This window comes from Lissotriton helveticus, chromosome 7 (assembly GCF_964261635.1).
Source record: "Lissotriton helveticus chromosome 7, aLisHel1.1, whole genome shotgun sequence".
NCBI classification, from domain to species: domain Eukaryota; kingdom Metazoa; phylum Chordata; class Amphibia; order Caudata; family Salamandridae; genus Lissotriton; species Lissotriton helveticus.
This window is the reverse complement of record NC_136068.1, coordinates 1,331,379,522-1,331,395,001: the sequence shown is the minus strand read 5'-3', so window position 1 is coordinate 1,331,395,001 and position 15,480 is coordinate 1,331,379,522. Positions and strand designations below refer to the sequence as shown.

Genomic DNA, 15,480 nt, shown 5'->3' with positions numbered 1-15,480 from the left:
CTCGTGCATCGCGGAAGTGCCATGGGGGCTGCATCCCACAACCCCAGTGCGGTGTCTGGACTTCAGGCATGTAAAAAAACACTTCTAAGATAGAAGAGCGTTCCAAGCATCTGCGAAAACACCCAAAATATGTTGCATGCCTCAAGGAGAAGAAGGGAGGTTCACAATATGTCTCGAATACATTCCAAAAGAAACCACAGCTGGTTTTTTACATACAGATGTGTCTAGTTTCCCAGTCCCTTGTAGATGTGAAACACATGACAAACGGTGTGTACATGGACATAATGAAACAGTTACAACATGTGAGCGTGCGGAAGTGTGCCAGTCAACACTGGTGTCACCCCCGCCCCATAGGCCACTCCTTCAGGTGGCAGAAGTGCTGTGGCGGTTTATGCCCACGCGCACAGCCCGTGCACCCTTCAAAGAGCTATATTAGACAGACACGTGCCTTTCACAGTTGAAACCTGTTTTACAACCAACAAGCAAGCATAGCTGGAATTGCCCGCCCTGTCCAATCAGCCATGTCAGCCCCTGAGGTCTCTGCTTGCACACACTGCCTCAAACCCCAACAGCCGGGCTGGATTTTGGCACAATGTAGTCTGGTGGGCTCGTCCACCTGCTGCTGGCGAATCTGCACCAACCGCAAAAGGGATGTACTTTGTTAAAACGCATGCTTTTAGCCCGCATACTGTAACAACGCGGTTTTTATAACGCATTCTTTTACAACGCATAACAGAAAGGGGTGTTGGATAGTGAATATTTTAATTTACTATTCCAACACCAGTCCCCGTTGACACTAGGGAAGGTATTGGATAGTAAATTAAAAGTATTCCCTATCCTTGAGCGCCCCCCAGAGTCATGCGTTGTAATAGAATGCGATTTAAAGACCGCGTTGTAATAGCACTGCGTGCTAAAAGTTGCGCGTAAACGACGTTCCCCGCCTTCTAAAATTCTGTGCTATAATATTCACGGGGTCGAGGCCCCACACTACTCCGATGTGAGGACATAGCAGAGCGGACCCTATAAACAGCCCCCCGCACCACACAGCAGTTCCTGGCCCCCACAAGCCTCATCCCCCGTCCCCCGTCCTTCGCCCTGCTGCCCCCTTTGCCTTCCAGCATTGACACCGAGAAGAGGGTGGGGGCATCTGAAGGAGGGGTATGAACCACACCTGTGCTGCTCACTGACTGTACGCTTTCATGGATGAGAGGAGAGCAGGCCGTCACTCGGCGCTAGGTCCCTGCTGCTCTCATCACTGCTTTAAATCAGCCCTTCCATCCGCGGACATCAAGAGATGCTCTGTCGTGTATGGCGTCTGGTTGACCTCCTTTTAATTCAGCCCCTCTCCCCCTACCCTCCCCCCATGCATCCGATATTCCCTTGCATCCATGCCCGGGCAGTAATGCCCCCAAGTCGTGCCCCATGGCAGCCGCGAGGAAACCTCCGAGGCTTGCGCCTTTCCTCGGTGCAATGGATGATTGTGGCGATAACATCCACCACAGTCACACTGATTAAATACAATGGTTTATTTGCCAGAAAAAACAACACAACTACCAGCATTCACTGACTCTATGCGCAAATGCACTCTACACCACTTTACTAAATAAGCATTGGCCTTTGGGACCTTATAAGTATTTAGTTATGCAGCACAATATACTTACTGCAACAACATTAACTGTTGCATGGCTAAACACTTATAAGGTCCCAAAGGCGATACCTATTGGCTATGCCAATGCTTGTTTAAATTTGCACCTGGTTACCATTGGAATGGATTCAATAGTAATAGCATTTCCTAAATGCCCATTTCCCATTTAGGAAATGCTATGTACATGAGGTTAGGAAATCACAAATAGGAAATCACCATTTGAGATATCCTATTTTGAGAGTAACAATATTTGATTTCTAATGGCTAGAAATCACATTTTGCAACTGTGTTTCTACCTTTTGTTGAAAAGGAAATGCTATTTAGCATTTCTTAATGGCCCAAAATATCAATGTGGTCAGTTAAGAAATGCTAAGTAGCTTTGTACACATGGGCCTTAGACCCTGCCATAGTGTTGACTTATAAGTAACGCAATTACAGACCTGTAGACATGTTGTACAGTGGTACTTTAGTGGGTGACACATTGAGGATTTATACCACTGTACCACTAACAAGCAAATTAAATGTGCTGATTGGGCGTATGCCAGTAATATCTTGTTTAAAAGGCAGAGCGCAAGCACTTTATCACTGGTTAGCAAGAGTAAAGTATGCAGAGCCATATGATCAACAAAAAAGGGTTCAGCTACAGAAGACAAAAAATCTGGGGTAATACTAATAAGTTTCACTTTGGGATAGGTGCCTACTTTGCATTACATTTTCATGGCTTGGTTTCTCTTTTACTCCTCCCTTGGATGACATAGTTGTAACTGCAGAAAAAAATGTGCTAATGTTTATGTGTATAATGTATGCTTGTAGTGAATATATTCTCTTTTGTGAATAATGCATAATGCATACTTGGGAACATTTCTAACTTTTGAAAAGTGTGTAACTTTCATGCTTGTGATGTTATCAAATTCAGCATGGGAAATGGCATATGGTAGGTCAGCTGATTATAACAACTGGAACCTTATGTGACTCATTTATTAGATATCAGTTACAATCAACTTGTTCTAGGAGCCTTGTGGAAGTGGATTATTAATAACCCACCGGTGCAGGGGTCACCCGTAGCCCAGGGGTTCTTAACAAGTAAGGCGGAATCAACAGTGGAGCGAAGTACAAACTATGGTCATTTATTAAGCATTCATAAATGGGGCTCTGTCTGACAAGCACCATAGAAATATTCAAGGAGAGAGCACTGTAGTGAGGGTTGGGCCTTGTTGAGGACATTGCTATGTTAGCATAGGCTTATTAGAAGTTTACACGCCATTTTACCTTTTGCTGCTTTTGCACACAACACTGCATATACCTGTTGTTGTAAGTTAGGCTACGTGAATTACTTCACATGAGTAAGGCTTGTTTTCGGCGTCCCTAGACTTACATCGCGACCCTAGTCTGCACAGTGGGTGCTAAAGCGTCCAAGGTTAACATAACAAGGTAGCTGTTGTTCGAGCTGATCGGCTCACGTTTTAGACATAACATACATGCAGCTGCAAGCCAACGGAGATTCTGGCGCCTTTAATATTGCACTGTAGGCATGATTTCAGGCACTTGGAAGAATTCCGTTTCCAGAGAGAAAGAGCTTTTGCAGATCCTGATGTGATTAATTCCTGCTGATCTTAGAGGTATGGTGTCCGCCACACAAGCCTAAGAGACCTTCTATATTTTATAAAACATAGTTCCTAGCTAGGGAGGGTGTTATACTAGGCGCTATAAGACCTGTTTTTCACCATCATTGTAATATGATTTCTCCTTTTGTGTTTTATGGAATTGTAACAATGCTGACTATAATATTTCTAATTATATGTCTGCTTATGATAGTAAAGATACTGCATCTTTGAGCACGTCATTAAAATAAATATTTTAACCTTTCGCGTGTCTCTTTTTTACTCCTGTTGTGGACTGGTATGAGAGTATAACGAAAGAATGTTCTTGCTTCCAACCATTACTGAGTATAACCTAAGTCACATGTTCTGGGTTGTCTTATCATTGGTTCCTTTTCTATAGGACGAAGAGCTAATGTGACACTGACGCGAGTCGGTTAGGGTTTCTAGGTACTAAGGTGAGTTTTTTGGTCCTCCACAATTCACTGAGGTCCTGGGTTTCTGTGCACAGTTCTGTGTGGGAGCTGAATCCCTGCAACATGGCAGACCCAACTTAGTGGTCTTATTGTGAGACTCTCAAGTAGTGCTTATTTCAGTCCACGACCCCCTCACTATTGTTTCCGGTTGACAGTGGTGACGGTTAAACCTACCTATAGTTCAATAGGTCTTGTCAAGCTTGATAATTTAAAAAGTTTTTTATTGGATTACTACCCAGTTGTGCTACATTATTTTGTATTGTCTTTATCTCTGCTGTGTCGATATGGATGATGTTGAAATAACCCAGCATAGCCGGATGGCGGTCCGCAATCATTTGCAGGCTTATGCCATCCCCTTGGAGGGCATGGCAGTTGTTTTTGTGGTGAGTGCTGATGCCGCTTACGAGTTTGAGCTTTTCTACTCATGGGTTACATTCCCTTCGCTGAATGCAGATACCAATGTTTTTCATGTTTACACTCACACTGTCGTGCCTATGGAGTACACTCCTTATAGGACACAGGGGATTCCGGTTTCAGCTTGGCAGCACCGAATTTAGTTAAATGGTGCCCTCCCCCACTCTTTAACGGCGGTTCGGTTAGGTCCTTTGTCCATTCCAGGAACTTCTTGGGCTGTTTTGGCAGGATTTACCCAGCATCCCCGTGCCGCAGTAGTTGCTGTTGGTGAATTGAGGACCCTTTATGCCCCTGCTGTAGAGGTTATAAGGGCCTTAGTTCTATACATGTCCCGCCACATTCAGGGTGGGGTCCCTGGTGTAGCGGCGTATCCAGTTGGTCCTGGCAGGATGAAGCTTAGTCCTGTCATGGTTAATGCGGTTATGGGCAAGCATCCCCAGGATAAGGATGAAATTCCTTTTTGGCTTGCTGAAAAATTTGACCAACTGGAGGCAGAATTTCCTATTACGACTCCTGTGAAGAAACACAGGATTCTTACGATTAGTTTGCGAAAGACTTAGTGCCGGAAGTGACTGATTGTACCACATGGGAAATGATTTTTGCGGCAGTCTATGCTTAGTGCTTCGGCACTCCGTCCATGGTTGTCCTTCCCTCCGTCATTAAGTCTGTTCAGGATGAGCACGGACCGGAGGCGGCTGTTGAATTGGAAACGAGACTCGTTGAAGTGTTTGACGTAGTTTTCCGACCTCGTCCTTTCTAATGTTAAGGGAGATGCGGTAAGCTTCCAGGTATCTAAGCCTTTTGCTAAAACAGCGCAAAAGCAAACTCAGGCGGCGAAGTCCGACAAAGATGATCACCCCTTTGTTCCAAAACAGAATTGGAATAAGAAAAAAAAACAGGGGAAACAGCAACAGAAACAGGGGTCCTGTCCCGCTTCCCCGATACCTGCGTCTACTGAGCGCACATATGAATTGTGCGACCGCGCTACAATTAAGTCACCTGATCGTTTTCAGGTGCCTGATCAACATTCTCCTCGCTCTTTGCAGGAAACATTGGTCTCACCCACCGGTGGATGAGACAGCGGCAGAGGACAGGGTGCAAAACAAGAGCAACCCGCAAGCCAGCGGTAAAGGCAAGCAGGACGACTCTACGCGCCAGAGACCCCAGTTTAAACGAAAGTTGCTGCTTTTAACAGCGAGATATGCCACGGATAGTGAGAACACAGCTTGGGAACCTGACTTGGGCGCTGACACTACTAGACAGCGTGGCAGAAATTACCATAGTGCAGGAAGTATTGTGTCCACTTCTGAAGGTGACAGCAACGGACATGTTCGTTGTTGTTGAGACAGCTGACACTAGAGTGGCTCCCCTTGAAAGACGTTTTGAAATTGTCCTTTTAGTTATAGGTGATATAAAACGTACAATAAAAGGGGTATTTTGGGAGAATCTAACTACAACCTATGACATTTTGATGGCGTTGGCCATCTGGCCCTCTCCTTTTGTTTTAGCGCTCCACATTGGGAGGAGGTAATCCTCCCTAGTTTTGTGCACATTGAAGGAGCAGGTTTTGCATTTTACAGAAGATTGGGCTATGGGGTTTGCACCGGCATTGTACCGTACTCACTGTGGATGGGACAAATTCTCCCCACCGCATGATATACCATTGCGATCTATGCCACAGCCTCAGCCCCAATACCCCATGCAGCATGAAGTGAAAGCTCCCATGGCAGAGATCCTTGATTAATTGGAATATCAAGGTGTGATTGAAACATGTGTATCTCCGATGAATAGCAAAACACACAAGATGATGGACGGAATGTTGCACAATGGCAAAACATTCACCCCCAGTCACCGATATGGGTTTAATCCATCGTTATTATGCTCACCAAGCCACCACAGTTCCGACATGGCCATATGCAAATCAGTCTTGACCCTGTGCCTCAAGGGAACAGTCCAGCCCGAACTGCCAAGCCATGTCTTCCCTGGACCGGAATCAAGCATCCTAGAACCGGTTTCTGGCTATAAGCCGTCTTCAGCCAGGATAGCTTGACTCCAGTGGTTTAGTGAGCATGGGATCCACGTCTGGGCATACCCTTCCCACATAGGGTGAACAGCAAAACACACAAGATGATGGACGGAATGTTGCACAATGGCAACACATTCACCCTCAGTCACAGATCTGGGTTTAATCCGTTATTTTGCTCACCAAGCCACCACAGTTCAGACATGGCCGTATGCAAATCAGTCTCGACCCTGTGCCTCATGGGGACAGTCCAGCCCGAACTGCCAAGCCTTAACTTCCCTGGACCAGAATCAAGCATCCTAGGACCAGTTTCTGACTATCAGCCGTCTTCAGCCAGGAAAGCTTGACTCCACTGGCTTAGTGAGCAGGGGACCCACGTCTGGGCATACCCTTCCCACATAGGGTGAACAGCAAAACACACAAGATGATGGACGGAATGTTGCAGAATAGCAAAACATTCACCCCCAGTCACAGATCTGGGTTTAATCCATCGTTATTTTGCTCACCAAGCCACTCTCTTTACTGTGACTTGCCTGATGGCTCGTACTGTTTGGTATTGGATTACCGGCACTTAAACTCTCATTGTCGTACTTGCGCGGAACAGAACACTCAGAGTTCTGCCCTTGTGGATAGTCTTGTGCGTAAAAGGTTTAAAACCACACTTGACATATCCAATGGCTTCTTAAGTCATGATCTGTCCTCTATTAGTAGTCGATGGACAGCTTTTACCAGTGGTGGCAAAGAATGCCTGTTCAGACGATTGGCTATGGGCTATAAGAACAGTCCAGGAGTCTTTGCCACCCGAATAGTTTCTCTTTTAGAGAGGCTCGACCCAGATGCATGTTCGTATGTGGATGACATTTATCTCACAGACGACGAATTATGGCCGCATCTGTGTCGCGTTGACTGCATAATTTGCCGTTTTGCAGTTTTTGGCTATAAATTCAACTTTGTAAAATCACACATTGCATAGTACACAGTGTTGTTCTTGGAATATGAGCACAACAATGAAAGTCGAGGTTTAGCAACTCACTTCCTGGAGAAATGCACACAGCTGCGTGCTCCTACAACGCTGAAGAAACTACAATCTTTACTGGGCTTTTTGAATTTCGGGCGTACATACATATTCTAACATGCCCAGCGTCTCAAGTCTCTTTACGCTTTGGTACAACCGACTTTCACCAAATCCTGCTGGCTGCCTGCTCATATAGCCATTTTGCAACCATTGCAGGCTGAACTTCTAGAATGAAAATTCTTATTGACTCATGATAACCACACCAACCTTGTGATAAGAATCATACCAGGAGCGGTGGGTTTCATGTACCTGACTTTTAATTAGGGTAACACAGTCACACTTGTGCACTTCGGCTGAGCTGCGGTTTTCCAGTGTGGAAAAAGTTTTGACAGCAGGGCATGTGGCGATTCTGAAAGAACGTGCACTGTCGCAGGGAAAACGCATTTTGGCTGTTACTCCGTATCCTGCCCTGGAGGCAGTGACAAAAGCCAGTGTACCAAATTCAATAGCTTTGCAACCAAGGTGGATACAATGGGCTACGTTCGTGACATCTCCGGATGTCACGTTCATTTTTTATTCCTTTTTGCAGACTCAGGATTTCTTGCAGTATGAATTCATTCATTCGGCTCCTCTGACCATGCGCACGCTGAAGAATTTCCATTGCATCATTCACACGGATGGTTCAGCTCAACTGGCGATGGATTTAAAGCATGCTTATTCTTCGGCTTGCGCAATAGTGGTTTGTCCTATGGTCAACGGAGAGTTCAAGTCCGGTGTCGTGCATACACAGACATTAGGGGACTGTACCACCCAATTGGCAGAGCTCCGTGCTCTACTGCTTGCATTGGAGTACGCAGATCCTAGTGTGACTACTCTTATCGTAAGTGACTCTTACTACTGTGTACAGTCTTACAGTGTGACAATGTGTTCTTTTGGACTCAAAGTGACTATCTTGATTCCAAAGGTAGCACAATAAAACATAAAATGATCTGGGTCCTAGTGGCAGAACTTAAAGAACGGCTGCCACTTGTGCTTGTGATTCATACTCTTGGACACCAGCGTGTTGGAGTTCACGCTGTGGACAATAGTCTTGCTGATGAAGCGGCAAAGGCAGCATTAGCGATATATGTAGTAGTAGCAGTTACACATTCCAAAACTAAGATTGATGATGACATCTTGGCAGCTATTGCCGCAACGGAGAAGGGAAGTAATTACCCTAGAGGTTTCCCTTCCAGATACTCTTATAATTTAAGTCCTGATAAAGTTCCTTTTGTGAGAATTAACGAAGTTGGTGACAGATTGATTCCCAACGTGGACCGCAGGTACACACTGATTACAGCCGCTCATGAGGGTATGGCATCCGCTCATGCCGGCGTCTCTGCGACTGTATCACTTTTACAACAGCGTTACTGGTGGTGCGGATTGTACAAACAGACGCGTGATTATGTCCTTCAATATGATATTTGCCGGCAGATTATACCTTCTACTGCTGCACACCCGCCCCATATACAGTTGTGTATATCTAATAAACCACTTGGTTGTGTTTATTTAGATCACTGCGGTCCTTTCTCATCAGATACTGCGTATAAGTACATCTTAGTCGCAGTAGATTCTTGCACGCGCTTTGTATGGGTGTGGCCCAAAAGGAGTGCTGATTCTCGAACTGTCGTAAGGGATTTGCGTGTCTTTCTGGGAATTTTTGCATGTGGTTCCTTCCACTCGGACCAGGGTCCAGCGTTCTCCTCTAAGGCGTACAAGGATGCCATGGGTTCATTGAGGGTTCAAGTCAAATTTTCGTCTCCATAACGGCCTGAGGGCAATAGTGTTGTGGAGCAGATGAACCATGACCTAAAGCAATCCTTGCCAGCTAGGGTTTTAGGTACAGGCCGGAACTGTCTAGCCCACCTCAATAGCGTTTAGCGTGCACTAAATACTCTCCCTAGAAGGTCTCTGGGTGGGCGGACCCCATATGAAATGCATTTTTGGCATCAAAATGTTTGTTCCGGACCTTGAGGGTCTAGACCAGGCGGCGCTGCCGCTCCCTTTGACCTAGATGAAAATTTTACTGTTTTCCAGAATCTATTAAAGACCCGTGACAGTCTTGCAAAGGAACATTTGCCCTCCACATCTGATGCTGCGTTGCAGATTCCGGTAGTTGTCTGGCTACCCCGAGTTGGTGAACTGGTCCGAGAGAAGCTCAAGAACAAGAAGGAATTCGGCCCCTCATATCGTGCTCCAGTCCCTGTGCATGGCATGCAGGGTACAAGAACAGTAATTTTACCTCCACTTCCTGGTCAAAAGGAAAACAGGTACATCTCCATTGACAATGTCAAACTACACAGAGTGGCCGATTCTTCTTAATATGACACCTGCGGTCTCTTGTCCAGCGATGCTGAGAAACTCTGTTTTGGCTCCGGCACCTACCACCACGCCTGATGTTGCCATTGAGATGAATACAGTTACGAATCCTTTATTGAATACACCGGGTGGTGATTCTCTTGATGAAACTGAGTACACTTATCCCACTGACTTATCTATGCCCGATTTAGAGACCTGTGTGGCTAATCAATCACGTTTTTCATTTGACACTGACTCTGCCACATCAAAGTCCCCCTCAAAAGTTTCGATTTTTGCTGTTTGGTTTAAAAAACATTTTTTGATTCCCCCTTGGACTTACATTTGGCTGGTGCTTTTTTCAATTTTTTTGTTCATGTCCATTGGATTTTTGGTGTATTTTTTACATCTTGTGAATGGACACTATGTTAAAGAAAGAACTACAATTAGACTAATTGATGGAACTTTGGCACCCCACTCCTCATCACACATAATGAAGAGGGACCAGATTTTTGTGAATATCACTGCTTGACTTGGCCTGTCTTAGATGGGATTGTGTGGGATTCTCGGACCCACAGAGGTTATTAATGTCCCTAATGTACTTCGTGTTTCAATGGGGGATGTGGTTAAACAAAATATACGCTCTGATGATTGGAATGTCCAAGCCGTGGAGGCTCTGTTTTCTGATTTGAATTATTATGCTGCCTTTGATGCTGAAGATTTGTACTTAGATTCCGCAAATAATGCTGATTTATTTTGCTTCCAACATTATGGCAATCACTTTCTGCACAAAGCAAACACATTTAGTAATGTGGTTAATTACACACAATGGGAACACTGTCCTGCTCTTGTTGAAGGTAGCTCCAAGATTCTTTTGAAAAAAGTTTTCTTACTTTACTGATTTTAATCAAGCCAATCCTGATGCATTTTATTTTAAGATGACTGAGAAGTCCTCTTCCAAAGTTAGACTTACACACAAGAAATGATTGTATTCGAAGTCCTTTGTCGACCAATTGGCTACAGGGGGCTATGAGCTGTGGAAAGATACTATTGATCTTAAATCTGTTTGGGGTTCTAAAAATTGGCAAGTGCAAGGCACTGAGGCCTTGCACTGTGCATGTCTCAGCCCGAACCATATGTTGTTTCTGAATTCAAATGTTTCACAAACCACCTGCTATGGATTGGCAACGTCTACAAAATAAAATGCTCCTTCTATTCCTGATTTGGGAGAATACCCCAATTGGGATAATCACACCAGTATGTCCATTAGTGATTTACAGACTCTGTTACAAAATTCGTCCTTTAACATTTCCAGTTTGGATCCCCGGGGCTGGTTATTATGGCAAAAAAGTGCAGATTCATGCCAGCATCGTTTTCTGGGTTTGGCCCCTGGCAACACACAGGTTCGGGTTGATCCCCGTTTTGAGAGTGATCATTCTGTCACTACCTATTCTGTAGGCAAATTATGTCTGAACTGGCTCAAACACTCCACCTTAGCGTCAGTTAAGCTTCATTTGTCTAAATTGACTGACAATATTGATTTGAATGACTTTGTGAAAGGTCCTGCCACAGGCAGATCCAAGAGATGGGTTTATGCTGTTTATAACCAAGTTTGGAAACTGTCCCAAATTGAGGCTGCTTCTAGGTTATGGGCTATTGATCAAGCTAATTTAGAAAAAGTGCTTGCAGTTGTAGATAATAGCATTAACACACTTTCTTCCCGAATTTACACATTAGATAATATTGTTTCTTCTGTCGTTGATATTGTGCAAGATGAAGTCTCAGTTTTGTACCGTGATCAAAATCAATTGCGTTCTCTTATGCAGTTTGCATGGACTTTACAAACGTTAAAGGCTGGGAAAGTGCCTTGGGACTATATGACCACTTCTTCGTTATTTTTACCATTTAATCTGACTGTTAAACAACAATTCATGTCAATGAAAGATGCTACATTTTTGCTATTGCATATTGAAAAGTTAGAACTCTTACCGTTTTCTGTGGCTGAAACAAATTCTGCCGTTTGGCTTCCACATGGGTGAATAACACTACTTTTTCCACTGTTTACATTCGAAGCCTGCATGAAACATTAGGCCATAGGCAGATATGAACCGTTAGGTAGCGCATATCTCCATGAAGTTTGGTCTCTGACTTTTACCTACAGATGCCTGAGAGAGGGTAAAGAAGTTTATTTGAAAGGTGAAGATTGCACTTCAACTCCTGACCACTCATTGGTCTGTAAGAATATACAATTGTACGTCTTGTGTAATTCAGAAGCCCTGAATTTGGCCTGTATTCTAAAAGGTACACCCGCCCCGGTTTTTACACCTACTTTCACGTTGTTAGCGAACAGTAGTTATTTATTATTAAATAATGAAGATTGCTGTGGTATGCTGACAGGGATACTGTACTTAGTGACTGTCTCCCAATGTGTAGTCTGTTGAAAGAATGTGCTGTTTCCTCCTCCGCATGGGAAGCTCGATGTATCCATCTGGCCTTCCATTCCGACCTTCAAAGCAGAGTTCAACAAGATGAGTAGAATAAGGGCTCTTTTGTCTCAAAAAGAAGTCGCTCTTACATCTGCGCGTGAAACATGCATCCTTCACGTAGCTAATACTTGTACCGAGGGACATGCCTTATTAAATACCGATCTCCCGCTCCATTTTGGAGCGTTGATTCGCACTATATTTAATGCCTCGTCGACCTCGTGCTTGGCGCACTATTTTAAAGTAGTAAGTTCTGGTCTTGTGACTTCACTCCAAACTATATTTGGTGTGATACCGGCATTTTTCATTCTATTTTTTCCAGCTTCTTCGCCGGTTTACCGTTAATTCTTGCCTTGGCTGACGGTGTACTGCTGTTAATTTGCTTACTCCAAAATAGTTGCACATTCTGTACCCCACGACGACCTGCCCCGGCTGCTCCAACTTTGTGATCTGATGCTTGAATACTATGGATCGCGACCTCTAGCTACTCTGAGTGTGGCATATGGTTTATCTTTCCGGTTTTCATACTTTACATGTGTGCAGCCAGTTTTCCACTGCCTCGATTACAGTTTTGAATGGGCTCTGGATTTGTGTCTCTGCAATACGGTGTCTCCTAACCCGGATTATGATCTACTAGTGAGTCCCTTAGCTTGCTCATGAACTAGACTGTTCTGGTGTCGGGATTATGACCTGGGCAGCAGTGCATGGAGTCCTAGGCAATTGGAATATATGGGCTGCAGCCTATGACTTTCTGCCGCGCAGTTATCTTGAAGAACACCCGAGTTGTCCTCTGATGGTGCTAGAGGCTCTGGCTTTTGAAGAACATGTGTTCTTTTCCATTACTGAATTGGATGGCTGAAATGTTCGCTGACGATAACAACGACTTTCTATTGGAGGCTGTTGCAACGTACTGTGCCTATACACTGTTGCATTGAAGTCACGATTTTTTTCTCTCCTCCTTCATAGACACGTACTGGACTCCTGACATTTTTTTGCTTGATTTTTTCTATGCCATCATTCAATCTTTATTTCGGCCATTGGCCATCAAAGATATACAATAAAACATGTATAAACACTATAAAATCACATACATGATCAATACAATGAAAACCTTGAAATACATACTAATAAAACTGCGTTAAAAATGTGTACCTAAAATTAAGAGGGAGCTTGCATCTTCAGAATGCGAATGCGAGTGTACCAAACATTGGTGAGGAACTTTGCTAGTACAAATACAGTTAAACTGGAGACATCGGTTTTTAGGATTCTATACATTGGAAGGTACTCCCTGCCACCCAGATTTCTAATCAATGGTAAGAGCCAGTATTTCCTCGCTGCCTTATATGCTGGGCAAAACAGGACCACGTGTAAATCACTTTCCTCTGCCGCAGTGCAAGCCGGGCACTGCTTGGTAGAGGGAGGCGATGACCAGAAACTGGTAAAGGATCGTAAAGGCAGTGTGCCGTATCTCCATTGGAGAAACAGCTTCCTGGCCAACACGGGAGAGATAGCATCTAAAACTCTCTCGTGCCTGTACAAATCCTTGATCTGCAAAAAGACAGAAGTTAGTGACCCTTCGGACTGACTACCTAAGGCCGTGGCCAGTTTATATTCATGATAAACACTAGCCAAACCTTTCCTTGAGATATTTAATGAGGCGTTAGCAGGGTTAGACCAAAGGTCTGGGAGCCCCAGTACCATACAAGAATTTTGGATGTATTTTATCCAGGGGATCGATAGTGTTTTCGGGTTGGTCAATAGCTCCATTAATTCCGCCCTATAGGCGAGAAGTTCGTTGCTACTCCACAGCCTTCGCCAGAAGGCTATGGGTCTCAAGCCTAGTTCGTCAGCTATGGGGCGCAAGCCCAGATCTAGCCTCAGGGGAAGTAGCGGGGTGCTGGGCGGAAGTGCGACTATCTGTCTAATGAATTTGTTCTCTGTTAGAGACAGACTACGACAGGATGTGTGTCCCCACAGTTCCGCCCCATACATAGTAGCACCCCTGGCTTGCGCTTTGTAGATCTGGATAAGAGGCCCCAGTGGTCGGTATGTGGAACCATTTAGCATCCGCATAATGCCCCCTGTGGTCTGTGTCAATTTTAGATTAGCCCTGCTCTGGTGTGATCCCCAAGACATAGTTTCGTTGAGAGTTACGCCAAGGTAGTCAAAGGTGGAAACTCTCTCAAGCCGCGAGGTTCCCAATAGTGGATTTGGGCGCAATTTGTGACTTGTGTTCAAAACCATAAACTTAGTTTTGGCCGCATTAATTTCTAGGCCTCTGTCAGTGCAAAAGGCCACAAATGAGTCGAGGATCCTCTGTATCCCCATTGGGGTTTTAGACAGCAGCAGGGTGTCATCTGCAAACATAATTGCAGGCACCCTGCTGCCGTTTAATTTAGGGGCGTCAGTATATTCAGTTGCATTTAGGTGGGCGATCACCCCGTTGACAAAGAGGCAGAACAGGGTCGGTGCCAGCACACAACCCTGTCTAACCCCTCGGTCAACGGGGAATCTATCTGTCAGAGCCCCGGACCTCCCGCACCTCACTCGTGCATAGTTATTTTCATGCAATCTCTGCAAGATTATCAGGATATCCGGGGGAACCCCCATCTCAGCCAAGACGCTCCACAGTTTCCCTCTGGGCACCTCTATGCATTATAGGTGTTTGATACAATATACCCCTGTAGCGTTTTTCATTTTTTTAGGTTACTAATTCGGAATTTACTCCCAATTATCCAGTTTGGCAAAATGTTGAACTTGGTTCTGTCTCATTCGAACTTGAACTCTGCGTTCTAAAAATTGCCCCCACTTGTTGTGCGTTCTCCGATCAAGGGAGGGTGTAGTGATGGCTGGGCCTTGTTGCACACATTGCTATGTTAGCATAGGCTTATTAGAAGTTTTAACGCCATTTTACCTTTTGCTGCTTTTGCACACGACACTGCATATAACTGTTGTAAGTTAGGCTGTGTGAATTACTTCACATGAGAAAGGTTTGTTTTCGGGCATCCCTAGACTTACATAGCGACCCTAGTCTGCACAGTGAGTGCTAAAGCCGCTAAGGTTATCATAACAAGGTAGCTCTTGTTCGAGCTGATCGGCTCACGTTTTAGACATAACATACATGCAGCTGCAAGCCAAGGGAGATTCTGGCGCCTTTAATATTGCACTGTAGGCATGATTTCAGGCACTTGGAAGAATTCTGTTTCCAGAGAGAAAGAGCTTTTGCAGATCCTGATGTGATTCATTCCTGCTGATCTTAGAGGTCACCCACACAAGCCTAAGAGACCTTCTATATTTTATAAAACATAGTTCCTAGCTAGGGAGGGTGTTATACTAGGCGCTATAAGACCTGTTTTTCACCATCATTGTAATATGATTTCTCCTTTTGTGTTTTATGGAATCGTAACAATGCTGATCATATTATTTCCAAACATATGTCTGCTTATGTTAGCAAAGATACTGCATCTTAGAGCACGTTGTTAAAATACATTT

The 15,480-nt window shown here is 44.6% G+C and overlaps 1 protein-coding gene across 3 annotated transcripts in view; it reads left to right on the top strand.

The window, feature by feature from the left end:
• LOC144767395 (uncharacterized) overlaps positions 1-15,480 on the top strand; it is a 442,933-nt gene that overhangs the window by 151,106 nt on the left and 276,347 nt on the right. The window lies entirely within an intron of this gene.